The sequence below is a fragment of the Bidens hawaiensis genome, unplaced genomic scaffold, assembly GCF_021521415.1.
Source record: "Bidens hawaiensis isolate Kalapana, Puna unplaced genomic scaffold, B.hawaiensis_p1.1 tig00022925_1, whole genome shotgun sequence".
Taxonomy (NCBI): domain Eukaryota; kingdom Viridiplantae; phylum Streptophyta; class Magnoliopsida; order Asterales; family Asteraceae; genus Bidens; species Bidens hawaiensis.
Genome location: NW_027493589.1, coordinates 299,788 through 312,700, shown reverse-complemented (window position 1 = coordinate 312,700; position 12,913 = coordinate 299,788). Strand labels below are relative to the sequence as shown.

At 32.0% G+C, this 12,913-nt stretch overlaps 1 pseudogene; it reads right to left on the bottom strand.

Moving 5' to 3' along the window:
- Positions 1–5,833: 5,833 nt before the first annotated feature.
- Positions 5,834–6,827, bottom strand: LOC143566604 (LOB domain-containing protein 10-like; annotated as a pseudogene).
- Positions 6,828–12,913: the final 6,086 nt, after the last annotated feature.

The window sequence follows — 12,913 nt, the reverse complement described above, 5'->3', positions numbered from 1 at the left end:
GTAGAGTGGGTGGATGTGATTGCCTCCAACTCATTAGCCAACCAAACACGTTAGATGGAATTTGGGATTCCAATTCCAGCAAATTCCATTCCTATGGGAATGTTTATATTCCAATTCCAATTCCTTTAAATTCCAATTCCTACGCAAATTTCAATTCCAATTACATTCCATTCCGTGAAACGAGCGCGCCCTTAGAGTTTTAGTGTATAAGTTTTTAAATATATTATTTGAGATCACCAACAATTTACATTCAGTTAGTACAAATGTTTGACTTGTCTTTAACCATTGAGGATCTCACTACTCGTCATTTTTGGTTTTGTATTTATCGGTACCGAACAATACAGGTATAATCTCAAATTTTGCCTTTGATACCGGTATTGTACGTATCAAGTATTATTGCTACCGCTACACGATATCGGTATTTTCGGTACATATATACTTCTAGTACCTCTATCGAGCTCATATGTAACTAAAATCCATTGAATGCTAATTAATATTCTATCGTGAATTTATTCAAGTATAAAAACAAATAGTCACATATCGATTACCAACCCGGGTTTTTTCCATTGACCCGAAACTCAATAAATAAAATCGTTAACCGAATCAACTCACTATAGATCGCACTCGGGTTTTTAGTTCATCAGGTTAGGGTTCATTGGTTATAGTTTATTCGGGTTCAGCCTAGATTAGATTTTAACCGGCTGATGCAACTTTTCATATGACCAATAAAAAAACAAAAACTAAGCAGATTTTGAGTTATTATATTTAACTTCTTTAATATAGGTTGTGTTTAGGTGAACTGTCTGTCTAACTTTTTAATTAAACGGGTCGACCAGCTAGCCATTTTTGGCCATTTTTATACGACCTATCAACCCGATTAATAAGTTATGTGAGTTAAAATCAATTATTTTAATACAAATAGAATTATGTTTCATCTAGATTATGTCAATGGCTGGATGTTGACCTTGACCATATCAGGACTTCGTCCAAGCCCAGAACATAATTAGTTTCTTCTTCTTGACGCGACTACTTAGAATATAGGCAGCTAAATATTAACGTTATTCAACCACTTCTTTCCCTCCAGATATAAAGGATATATGTGAGGGAAATAACTAATGAACTCTTTTATCTTTTTATAGGTTCAACTCAATCTATATGAATATTTGATCATTTCTTTTCTTGCTAGTTTTATCATAACTAGAAGTTATTAACTTGTGACATCATGTACTTTGGTGTGGTGATCAAAAGTTCACCCTCGATTCACCTAAGAATTTCTTCTGTTTGACGTTGCAGACGTGTCATATTCCAGAGTTTAAACCTGGATGAAGCAACACTCAACGGATTAAGTCTCACGACTTCAAACCCTTTGAGAGTTTTCCGATGATTTAGAAAGAAAGGTTATTAACTTATCGGATCTATCTATCATAATTTTGTTACTTGTGCATGACAGAATTAGTAACATAGTCAAACTATATATGCACGTTCGTTTTACAACGGCACATCATAATTTTGTATTGTTCAAAACTTCAAATGTGTATATTAATTAAGCACACAATTGTTTTAGGTAAAAAAAATATATGGACGGTATTTAAAAATTAATGTCACGTGAATTTAGTTGTCAATTCTTATTATTAAATTGAGGGACTGTGTACTTGATTTCAAGCTTCTTGCTAGATGTATTATTTTATAAAATCATTCATGGCGGTCATATAAAAGAAAGTATGTCCAAGAAGTGAAAGCTAGCTACTTCTCAAATTCATTTTTGAATTTTTAATTTTAATAAACATGTATTTTTATAAGAGAAAGTTAATTGTTATCATGCAAGGCGTGTGAACTTTTTAATATTTAACTATTATATCCTAATCCTAGGAGTTATTGCTTGATTAATGATTATCAAAAGTAATAAACAAAAGTTTAACTCACCGATATTAACTTTTGGATTTGACTTGAAATGGAACATAAATATAAAATTGAAAAAACAAATATAATCTGAATGAGAATTAGTCAACATTTTATAAATCCTTAAGTCACATTAATTCATAGCCGTAATACCGGCCTATACATCCCCTTGATAGCATCTACAAAGTCATTACCAAGGTCTTGTTAAATAGGCTCGAGAAGGTTATGCACTTGCTAATTAGTAATTACATAAAGCCGACCTAAACGGAACCATACACACCGCATTACCTGTACTCAATGTATTTGTGTTTTTCTATATATATACTTTTTGAAAACGTAAATTTTAATGTGTTTTTCCTTATCAAATTCAATATTCTGTTTGTATACATTTTCTACATGATAAATATTTAACTGTTTTAGCACTGAAAGTTTTACTTTTACCGTGCAATTTTATTTTGAATATGTGAAGTCTTTAATTATTTAAGATGAGGTTAGCATTTGAATATCATAATTTCTAAGTACCATGTATTAATTGATGATCGGAAGCTTACCTTTTGTCAAATCTATGAACATGTGAGTGTGGTTTCCCCATTTTTCGAATTTTGGGACCATTATTTTAATCTTTCATCCATACTTAATGCGTTTACATTGTATTTTATTATTAGAAATGAGAGAAAAAAAAAGAAAAAGAAACATATTATTGATCGTGATCTACTTGATATCTTCTTTAGGTAGCGTTTGGTATGTAGGAATGAAACGGGGAATGGAATGATTCATTACGTGGGAAAGAAGAACGTAGTGTTTGGTTACTCGATGGAATGGAATCATCTATTACACATGGAATCCCATTCCATCAAAACCATTCTTTCCCACCACCCCCCCCCTTCTTTACCCTACTTTCTCTACACCACCACCACCTAACAACAACCACCACCACTACCATTGCCACTAGGGGTGAGCATAAAACCGAATTAACCGAACCGAAACCGAATAACCGAAAAAATCGAATCGAAAAAAATCGAACCGAAGCATTAACCGACGGTTAATTTTTTAGTTTTTTGAAAAACCGATTTTTGGGTTTAGGTTAGGTTATCCATTTTAAGAAAACCGAAAAAAACCGAACCAAACCGATTAATCGAACCTATGTTTTCTACATGTTTTTTTTAAGATGTTATGACCAGAAACAAAACACCAAAAGAATATACCATTGATGGTGATGAAGATTATGAAAATGATCAAGATTGGGTCTAACATTTGAAAATGAATAAGACAATGAATGAAGATTTTGGAAACCTTTAGTTTTTTTATTAAGAACGTTGTTGAATTTTAAACTCTATTACTTAAACAACTTTGTATTTGTTTGGTTCCACATAACACGTGCCTATTTTTGTATTTTGAATTCAATATGCACGAGGTACTCTATTTTTTTTAATTCTTTTTTTTTTTGGTAATGTCTACTCACAATAAAAAAAACTGAAAATAACCTAAACCGAAACCGAAAATAACCGAATAATCGAATAACTGAAAACCGATTTGTTGGTATTCTAAAATAACCGATAGCTTAGGTGTAGGTGTAGGTTTAGGTTTCACCCAATAACCGAACCGAACCATGCTCACCCCTAATTGCTACCACCACCTGACCGTCACCGTCGCCACCACCTTACCACCAGCGTTACCACCGTCACCTGACCATAACCGCCACCACTACTGTCGCTGCCTAACTACCACCCTACCATCGCCATCACTACCAATGTTACTACCCCCACCCTCACCACCACAACCATCCGGCTAACCGCCAATGCCACCATTTTCGTCGCCGGAGCTACCACTACCACCGTTGGCAATTCTTTTTCCTTTTTTTTTGTAAAAAAATATGTATTATGGGACAAGAATATTTTTATTATTTCTATTTTATTCCTACAATTTTCTTTTTGAATACCAAACAACATAAGGTAATTATTCATTTCATTCCCATATGTTAACCAAACAAGACAATGGAATGGCAATGATCCATTTCATTCACTTGTTCATTCCATTCCTTTTCTCATTCCATTCCTTCTTCATTCCATTACTTCCAACCAATATACTACCACAATTCCACATTTTCTTCTAAGCACAAATCATTTTCGTAAAATTTTACTATCATAAAACATTTTCTCATTGCGTTCGTTACTATTAGAATTAAGGTATACGTTGAGAAAACTTGTGACACTCAAAGGGGGCTAATTCTTCTCCGTTTGGTCAAAATTAAGTGTGTGTGTGTTTGTTAAGATGTACGTTATGCAAAACACATACAATCATACAACAGAAATATGTTAAACAAACACGGGAACGAAGGTTTGATCTATGTGATCTATGCCCACGAGTTGCAAGCATAATTTATTATTGCTTTATGCTTTCAACACTCGTGATGAGAAATTATGAATACAAGATATAGAGATACATTTGAGTTTCTAGCTTAAAGAACAAGAAAACATAAACGGTCCAGAATAAGAGATATAGGATCGGTCCAAAAAACTCTAATGTTTTCAATCCCCACTAAACCCTATAAAAGATCTTCAAGATCTTCAACTAACGATGTGTTTGTGCGCGCGCGCATGTGAGGGTGGTGTGAAGAATAATTACGACATGAAAGGAGCAAGGGACAACAAAGCTGTTAAACTTCTATGGCCTCTTCCTTCACCTTCATTGATCTTAAAAAACTCTTCCTTGAAAGGAAAGTGGAATGAATAAGCTCTTACGACAAAGATAGATGGCCGGTCGAATGATAACAAACATATGTGTCGAACTAGATCCCATAAAAAATGTGGGTGTCTTCGGTTGGAGGGTAACTTCGAATCAATTACTAACAAAGAGGTCCGCTAAAAAGAGACGCACAACCATAGGTTCATCGGATTTCCTTAGTGCAAGGGGTCGAAAGATGCAACGAATCACCTTCTCCGTCATCTCTTGTTATTTTGCGAAATTTGTTTGGCAACATGTCCAACCTAGGTGTAAGGAATTAATTAGTTTTCCTACCTCCTTACACTTTGACAAACCATTGAATAAGCTATTTTATGTGATCATTACATGTCATTGTGGTTTATTTGAAAGACTCGAAACGATAAAACCTTCATAAGGTAGTTGAAGAAATAAAGGTACGCGTATTCTCAAGGATACGAAAAATAGGGCAAAAGCTCAAAACTTAAATGTGTCATTTTAGTGTAATCTTGATGAATATAAATCCAACCACTCTCTTCATTTTCCTACCCAAACTTAACTGAAACATTTCTTTATAGCAAGGGCAGATAGTCTTTTTTTTTTGTATTAGATTAATTAATAATCTTACATAATAATAAAAAAAAATAGAACTCAAGAGAAAAAAATAAGGAATACTACAAGTTTTCCATAAATCTAAATGCATGTACTTCTCTCTTTTCAACTTGAAAAACTGCAAAACAGTATTATAGATGTGATGAGGTTTATTTTTTGAAGGGTGTATGTAATTATAAAAACTATGATCAAATAAGAAGGAACCAACTACACAATTAATATCGTAAATTGGAGAATTGAGATTATCGGATGGGTCTGTGGCCTGTTAGTGATACGAATGATCGTTCTAAGGAAAAAATTAATAGTTGTTCGAATTGTTAAAGATAACATCAATAATCCCTTGTAAGGGATCATCTTATATCCCACCTAACAAGTTTTACCTTGTTAAGTATAAGCAAAGCAAAACCCTATATATATACATGAATCTATCTCTATATATACAGTAAATTAATAATTGCATAAAAAGTGTTATAATATTAATGTTATGTAATGGTCAATCTAACATGCCAAAACCTAAAACTACACTTTGGTTAGGACAATTTGATAACACAAATTAACATTATTTCTAATTCACCAATAAGCATAAAACAAAACAATTAATCAATCAATATAACAGTAAAGAGAAATTAATTAAGCTTAATTAATTACCTGCATTGAAAGTTTAATAATATATGAATTAGAATAGCTGAAGATGGTTATTAACTTATTATTATCAAAATCAACATGAAGGAGCAACACTCCTATCCTCCTCACTAGCGGTTGCGGGAGGTGGCTGCTGAGACTCTTGTTGGATCAACAGCGGATGCGGTTGTAGATCAAGGTGATGATGATCATGTACTTCTTGCGGTGGCTGCGGCTGCTGTTGGATTTGATACATGTTATTAACATAAGAACTAGTTAACCCTAAAGGCGGTGACATGGCCGCCGGAGCTGTCATAAGGCTAAACCCACTCCCAGTCACCTGCCCAGTTGCCGCAATATCCAACCCACCGCTAAATCTTACTAGATCAAGCGACTATTGTTGTGGTGGTGGTGGTTGTTGCTGATGCTCGTAGTTTCTAAGCATCAGTTGTTGTTCTTGTTGTTGTTGTTGATGTTGTTGTTGTGGGTTCATGATCTGGGCGTGCTGTGGGTCCCGGAAGCTTCCAGGACCTGGCACTTGGCACGCCCAGCATGGACTGCATGTTATACGGTAATACTGGCACGGACGACGAAGGCATATTTTGGATTTGTGGGATAAATCCTTGATTCAAAACCGGTAACATCATAGAAGGTCCCATGTAACTAGCTAATTCTCTTTTCGCATTATGTAAATCCATCTGAACTTGCTTTAACCGGTGTTGAAGAACCGATATTAATCCCACACATCCATAAACCGGATCCTTTAGCCTTGCATCCGCCTCATACGCCAATGAGTTAACCGCATCTTCTCGTTGAGTGGTGTTTAGCTCATTAAGGATCTTAGCAACATTACTAGCACCAAACACTTTGTGCACATTTGCAAACTTTTGAGGCTGGTCTGGTGGGAAGTACGGCGCAAACACGCATTCTTGTGTGCATTTTCGGCGTAAAAACTTGCAAGCGGCACATGGTGAGTTTGAAGATGACATGTTTGATGTAATAACTTTCTTCTTCACCTTGAGATTTACTAGCTAGCTGAAAATATTATTATTTCATCATGATCAGATTTGGAATATTATTATGTCACGGAATTCACAAAACCATTAACATGTGATCATGTTGACAATTATGGGCATGACATAATGACATATATGTAAATTATAAATTTATAATATAACTTATAAGTGCACATGAATTCAAGAAGGTTCGTTTACCGATATTAAGAAGCAGGTGGTGGCAATTAAAGCCTTAATTTCTTCATGTATCGAAACACACAATTCCAAGTCAAATAACTTGTTTATTCAAATCTTGCATATTGAAAATTGTTAAAAAAAATAAAAGGGATTAAGATTAATAGTAATAGTAATACCTTTGAGCTACACACAGTCACACTAATTTATGTAAAAATAATATTGATGATCATATACCATAATAACAAAACTTTTAGATCCAATATATATTTGGAACATATATATAGTAAAAGAAAACTAGATCAACAGAATCAATCATATATGTTCTAAAACATGTTTGGAGAAATTAAGGAAAGAGAAACAAAAACTGAATCATAAATCATTCTAATCCTGTGATTCCTACCTTTTGTTTTCTCAAAAAAAATATTGATCAATTACACTGCAAATAATATAAAAACTAAGGAAATAATAACACATATTAATTTGACATATATATTCCTTATATTTATATTTATATGGTTATGAAAAAAATGAAATATAGATTGAAAGATTCATGTACCTTGATATAAGATGTATGGTAATTAGGATCTTGATCCGATCTTCAACGTTTTCAAGATCTCAAACGAGATGAAAAACTGATACAAATTTATCAGTGAAAATACACACACAAGCACACGCACACGCACACAAAGCTTATTGAAGAAGAGTTAATTGAACCATTATCAGAATATTGATGACGTTATTCGTACTTGCTTGTGAAGGTGTAATAATATATATGCATACATGTATATGGATCGTAAATTGTGTATAAATGAGTCTAGTTGTGTGTATGTGTGTGAGAAAAATATAGGGTGTATATTCTTGACCGTGTGATTGGAATAGGGTTGTGTTTTGACCGTACGATTTTAGAGAGAGATTAGATTTCTGAGGAATGATTTGAAGGCAATCTGAGTTTCCTCTTTGTCTCTGTCTTCCTTTTAACGTGTTATTTATTCGTGTGTGTATTATAGACTTACAGAAATATTAAATGTTGTTAGTTTTAAAAAAAAATGTCTATAATGTCAAATGTACGAGTTTATATAGTAGCCATTGATAAAAAGTTTTGGAGGTAAAAAAAACCACAAATATATTTAAGAGGTTTGTATTAATTGGAAAATATTTATATTCTTAAAATATAATAAGCTAGCTAACATTAATTGTGATTTGTGAATATGCATACATCTTGACATCTTGTATGTCAATACAAATTCTTTTGTTATAAATCTTGTATGTCTGTGAGCATCATTTACATAAAAAATAAATAGATAGAGGAAAGTTAACATACAAATTAAATTAACGTGCTAATTTTGATAATCATGTACATGTAATTACTGTACTTGATTCCCATATATTAAATCTATATGACGTAATTACTATACAAATTAAATCTATATTATGTAATTACATAATTGTTCTACTTGTATATATAAAACTCTACTTGATAATCACAATTAACACGATAATTTTATTTATATTTGATATAAACCATAATAAAAAACACTTGCACCATATCTTACTGATATATTTTGTGTGTGGGAAAGGTCATTAATATGATTTGAGGTTTATATTTGACAAATACCCTTTACATATATAAGTAAACAATGTAAATATAAATCGTGTATGCAAATAAAAATTTGATTTTACAAACTTTGAAAGTAGTGAGCTTTCATTTAAATTGAAAACTTAAACCGTATAATTTAATTTTTAAAGCAAAAATTATTAAAAGCAAAAGAAATCATCACTAACAAGAGGCAAACGGCCCAAAGTAAAAGAAAATTACAATAAATCGGAACTAAAACAAACCACTACTTATAATGGAAAATTTACGAAACTGAACTACTTAACACTTCTCTTTCAAGACATAGTCTTACACTCATCTATTTTATTCATAAAAAAACGTCGATTTGAGAGCACACAACTTGAACATAACTATAAGTATATTATTAAAAATGAAATCATTTCTACTCAACTATATCATTCAACACGTCACCGTCAACATATATATAGATTGAATTGCTAGACACGGCTATTTACACATGATTATTTTATAGGTGAAATGATCATTAATATTATCCTAGTAAAGTAAGTTTAAATGTTGAATATAATTAACCGTTATATTAGTATACACATGATCTTCTGGTCTATACGGCAAGCAAAGATAGGAAGATAAGACGTTGTGTGAGAAACCAGTGTACTTCCAAACTGTCACCGTTTCTCACCAATAAATTGCCCACATTTTCGGTCAAAATCATATATGAAAATATATATATATATATATATATATATATATATGTGGATCATGCGAGAAGTGATATTACAGCGAGACGTGCGAGAAGTCGATCTTAACCATTGATTATGTGTAATCAATGGTGGAAATCATATATGGCATATTTGTAATTAATATGACATTCTTATAACAAGTATTAAAGAACAAAATGGTACAATTGTCAAGTGTTATTGTCATAATTAAATAATAATTGAAAGTCTCTTAATGAGTTTTTTCTCAATTCATGCTTCAATAAATATAACATTAAATACGTTTCTTATAATATTGGTTGTGTATGATATGGGTAACTTAATATTTCTTTAATTCTTTCTTTATTTTTTCTTTAACTTTATGAATTATGGTCCAAACATTACGTAAATTATCAGTGCAAGAAAAAGGAATATGAAATATTCATGTTATTCTCTTTGATTGACAAGTATCATGTAGAATATATTAAGTTTGTGTTGGTAATTTGCTTGTGTGAGCCATGTGTAGGTTTATTTAACATGTATAGTTTTATTTATTTTTTTTAATAAAGTTGTTTAATAATCTATATTTTTTTTGTGTAGGATATTATAAATAATTTATAATCGTGTATTTGTGTTAGTTCAAATAGATAGTGTATGGGAGTCTGAATGATGTTTGTAGTGTATGGTGTGTATTTAGTTACAAAAATATATTTCATACACTTATGCATATAACATACACATGCATACATTAACCTACACAAAAAACATATAACTTACACTTGTGTTTTCGTATGACCTACATTTATGTTTTCGCATATAGTCCTACACATGAACTAGGAAATATGTTTATGTATGCGAAGACATAAGTGTAGGTCATGCGAAAATAAATTGTGAGTTATATGTTTTTTGTGAACGTTAATGTACATATGTGTAGGTTAAATGCATATGTGTAGGAACTAGGAAATATGTTCTTATATGTTAAAACATAAGTGTAGGTCATACGAACACAAGTGTTAAGTTATATATCTTTTGTGCATGTTGTGTAGCTATATGTATATGTGTAGGAAATATGTTTTCCTGTTATATGTTCACAAGTGTAAGTTATGTAGTTCCTACACGGCTACACATATACATATAACCTACATATAAAAACATATAAAATACACTTGATTTTTTGCATAAATATATATATATATATATATATATATATATATATCTTTCACAAATATATTTTATTGTTTAATAAATTTGTTTGATGTGTAGTACATTTCATTAATTCAAATTTGTGTATTCTTGTGTTGTATATATATTTTTGAAATTATAGTATTTTATATTTGTTATTGGGTATCATAATAATATGAAAGTGGATAGTTATATATTAGCATCTGCAATTTAAAAAAAAACAACAAAGTTACCATCAACAATATTAAATAATTTGTGCTAGATATTAGCATCATCATCAATTGTCGTTCTTTCAAAAGTATATATTATTATTTGAAAGAAACTCTTATTTGAAACCCCCTTCAATTACTAGTTACCAAATTTATAAATTTGTGAAGATTACAAATATACCCTATTTACATAAATTATATATAAAATTAAGAGAAAAGTTATGATTGGTTAAAATGACTTCTCGCACTTCTCGCGTTAAGAAACACTTCTGAAATGAACCCAATCCTATATATATATATATATATATATATATTATTTTCTAAATTTGTTTCATTTTGACTTAGAAATATCTTATGGTCAAATCAAAATTGTGTTAACTATAGTTTGTGCTATGAATAAACTTAGGTTGTTAATCACTTAATTGTACTAAAACAAGTGGTTTTATAATCTAAATAAAAACATAGATAAAATAATTGTATTCCCAAAAATTAATAAAATGTTATATTTGAAAAGAAATAAAATGGGTTAGATCGATCAAAAACTATATAAATATATACCGACACAGGTTATGATCGTACCGATGGTAGTACTGACATTGTTTGGTAAGTATGGATTGGATTCGTTTCATTAACTGGTATGGTACCAACAATCAGCACAATTTACGACAACAAAAATAACTTGTTATGGTATTGATACTCGGTATTGTTTACAATGAAAAAGGCTTATTTACAATGGTTACATTAATAAAATAATGTATAAACATATATTGGTACTAGTTTTGATAGTACTGATAACAATATTGATGGTGTTTGGTAAGTCTCGATTCCATTCGTCAGTGTATCAGTACGTTACCGACACTTGATATAGCTTAAATTAATTACCAACCCAAAAAAACACATTTCGAATACATGTTTGTTTTCTACAACATTTGTGTTTGAACGTTGATAGAAGAAAATTAAACACATCAACGTATTCAATCTTTTTTTAGTTAACCAATACAAGTGCCTATGTTGTTCGGTCGATCGATATCAGTTAAATTCTTCATTGGTGCTGACACTCATTCTCGTATACTCTCCTTTACTTGTAGGTTGATCTCATTATGGATGCGCAAGTGAAGACCTTTCCTCAACTTCAACTATTTTATGTGATCTCGAAGAAGATATCATTCAAATTAAGAACTCGTGCGCATGCTTTAAAATAAAACATCTTGGAAAGTTGTGACATTTCCTACGCAACGAGTAGTGTACTATGATATTAACTATGTATCTAATCTAAGCACTCTAAGATCAACTACTGGCTATGCGTTTCTGCTATGGTCAAGTGCGGTATCATGGTGCAGTAAACGTCAACTAATGTGTCGTTATCAACAACTCAAGAAGAATACCGAGTTGTAGCCATGGCAGCTCGATCAAGAAAGTGTCTGGCCCTTTCAACTATTCAAGATTTGGTCTTTTCCATGATAATCGTTTAGCGATTCAACTTGCTAAGAACCTTACTTTCCATGCACGAGCTAAACGCATTGAAGCTCATTATCACTTCACTAGTGTGAAAGCTAAGGAAATTGTTGTTAATTTGTTTATGCGACAACGTAACTATATATAGGAGAAGTGGGTGTTGAGAGGGAGTGTTAATATGCAACACCCATCGCCAGTTGCGGCTCCATGCCCAACGTGATTCAACCCAGTTGCCGGTCGCTTAGTTGTATTAGCGGTTCACATCACCCAGTTGTGGTTCTGTGCATTTGGTTGCGGCTCATGTCGTTAACAAAGTCAATTTTTCTGCCTTATTTTCACTTGAGTATACATATGATACATATATTGTCACATTGAACCAAAAAGCACTAAAACGTCTATGCCACTCGTGTGACCGTCGCAACTTAATTTCGATGGTTCCAAGGGTTTTCTATGACACCTCCTAACAACACTCGTAATCGCTTTCATTACTACTAATATCCAAAGTCACCACTTGAATATGAAACATCCAACCAGTCACAGTCACTGATAACCAAAACTAAAATGAGGAGAGAGGTTTAGGGCTTTGCGGTTTTGCATCGGTTGAAAGCTAGTACTCGCAACATCAGTCTAGGAAGGAATGTATTCGGATGGTCGTGAATGTCAAGCTAGCTAAAGCTTATTGACTCGACAATTTGACATTAAATTTGGAGACAGTAAATCAAACTATCTTCATGATGGAAGATCTTAAGCATATATAAATCCATCAAAAAC